This window comes from Pteropus alecto, unplaced genomic scaffold (genome assembly GCF_000325575.1).
Source record: "Pteropus alecto unplaced genomic scaffold, ASM32557v1 scaffold151, whole genome shotgun sequence".
NCBI lineage: Eukaryota > Metazoa > Chordata > Mammalia > Chiroptera > Pteropodidae > Pteropus > Pteropus alecto.
In genome coordinates, this window is record NW_006430458.1 from 285,539 (window position 1) to 287,844 (window position 2,306).

A 2,306-nucleotide genomic window follows, 5' to 3' on the forward strand; every position below is an offset into this window, starting at 1 on the left:
CCTGAAATTGTTGATATGAATGATTTTGGATCTCATTGAGTTTTTTCAGAAGTATCATCCTGAATTCTCTGTCATTTAAGGCACATATTTCTATGTCTTTAAGCTTACTTTCTGGAGATTTTTCTTTCTTTCTAAGCTGCCTTGTCATCTTGATTGTTCATGGTGTTTAATGGACTATTTCACCTCTTGGGCATTAATGGAAGTGTATTTTGCTTTTTTTTCCAGAAAGAAGATTTATTATATAAAGGTCTCTCTTTAGCTTGTTGCAAAGAAGGTGCCTTTATTTTGGTTTCTAGTAGGTGGTCTCTAAGCCTCTTGGATCCCTGCTTTATATAAAGTGTTAATAATGCCTTTTTTAAAAATAGATATCCAATCATGCTCGCTACCCTCAGTCTCAGTCCTTGTCAATGTTAGCAACAGTTTCAGTAGGATTTGCTGAGATTTCCCTGGGGCTCTGCAGTTTTTGGCCTTGGAGGATATGGGGAGAGGGCCCCTTTGGGTTGGGGGATGGAGGCATCTCAGCCTCCTGTTTTGCAGCTGCAGCTGGTAATAATCAACTATTGCTTCTCTGCCATCCCCACTTCTCTGCTTTCTGTCCTGATTCCTTGGGCCCTGCTGCTGCATGGAGCTCACAGCTCTCTCAAGCAGGGTTATTCAGGGAACCCGCCACGCCCTCTCCCTTCCTTCTCCTCCTACAGGGAGCTCCAGCTTCTAGAGGCGCTTTCTTTGTTTCTTCCAGTCTACTGCCTGACTCCCATGGTTCTGACCCGTGGTAGCTGTTATGCACAGATCCTACACTCAGCTGTGCTGGTGTGCAGGTTGGGTATTTTTCGTTGAACTTTAGATGTTCAGCTTATTATTGTTTCAAGGAGAGAGATCTGGGGACACCTCTCACTCTGCCATGCTTCTGATGTCATTCCAATATTTTCTATTTTAACAAACAGCGATACCAGCCACATGGTCCAAGTCAGAAATTTGAGAGTCATTTTTGATAGCTTCTTGTTATTCTCCTTTATCAACTCAGCTGTCAATTCTTACCTCTTAATTAGCACTTGGGTTTGTTCCCTCCTCTCTATTCCTATTGTCGGTGCCTTAAGTCTAGCTAGTGTTACATTTTTTAAAAAGTCTGTGGATTACTACTAAATTTTCTTAACTGGCTTCTCTCTTCTCCGGTTTAAATTGCCCTCAACATTGCTGACAAAGTAATATATTTCAAATATAAATCTGATTCTATCACTCCTGTTTTAAATTTTTCAAAGGCTCCCAGTGATCCAAGAATAAAATCCAGACCCCTTAGCATATTGCCCAAGGCCCTTCATTAGCTGACTCCTGACATTCTCTTTGGCTTCTTTTCTATGTACGTCTGATACTTCAACTAAATACAATCACTCGCTGACCTTTGAATGGACCATATTTTCACATGTCTTTCTGACATCACAAATGCTCCTCTCTTTTGAATTATGAAATATGATATTTAGAATACTCTTAAACTGTCCCACTCCTTTTCATTTTTAAATGCCTACCATACAAGTCACTTCTTTGTGAAGCCTGACTGAATCTCTTGTATTCAGGTAATTACTCATCTAGAATGTCTCCTTTCATCCTGGAATATCCTCATAACACTCTTTACATGCATTGTAAGCCTGATTACTTCTCTGCCTCCTCCATCAAACTATAAACTCCCTGAGAACAGGGACTGTGCTCCGTTATTCAACTTTATATCTTCAACATCTAGTACAACCCCTGGAACATATTCAGTAAGTATGTGTTGAATTAATGGATGAATTTGCTTATATCACAGCAAAAGTCTTTCCCTGTTTCTGACTTTTCTCTCCAAAAGGACAAAATTCCCCTCTCCCCAATTTGGTTTTCTTTTCTGAAAAAGACAGAATTTTCAGATTATAACATTTTTTTCTCAAAGTTCCTATGTCCTCTTCTTCATCCTCTGCCCATATTGCTTGAATGGGTGTGGGCATGGAATTATGGTGGTCTTCCTCTTTGGATTTGCCATATTGAATGGTGTAGAAAGGAGCCTGGAGACAACAAGTGGGAACAGAAGCCTCTGGAAGGATTAAGCTTAGCATGTGTACCTGTTTACTTAGTCAGACTCAGACCAGTTGGAGGAAGGATAAGCTATCTGGATTATTTTGGCTGTTGTGGAAGGTAAATAAACCTTTGTTATAGCAACTCCACTATGACATTTCTCTGCTTTCAGAGATTAAGATCAAGTACTGAAAATCATGACAGTAATTATTTAGTACAATTAAAGAAAGATGTATTTCTCACACAGGTGGGGGAATCCTGAG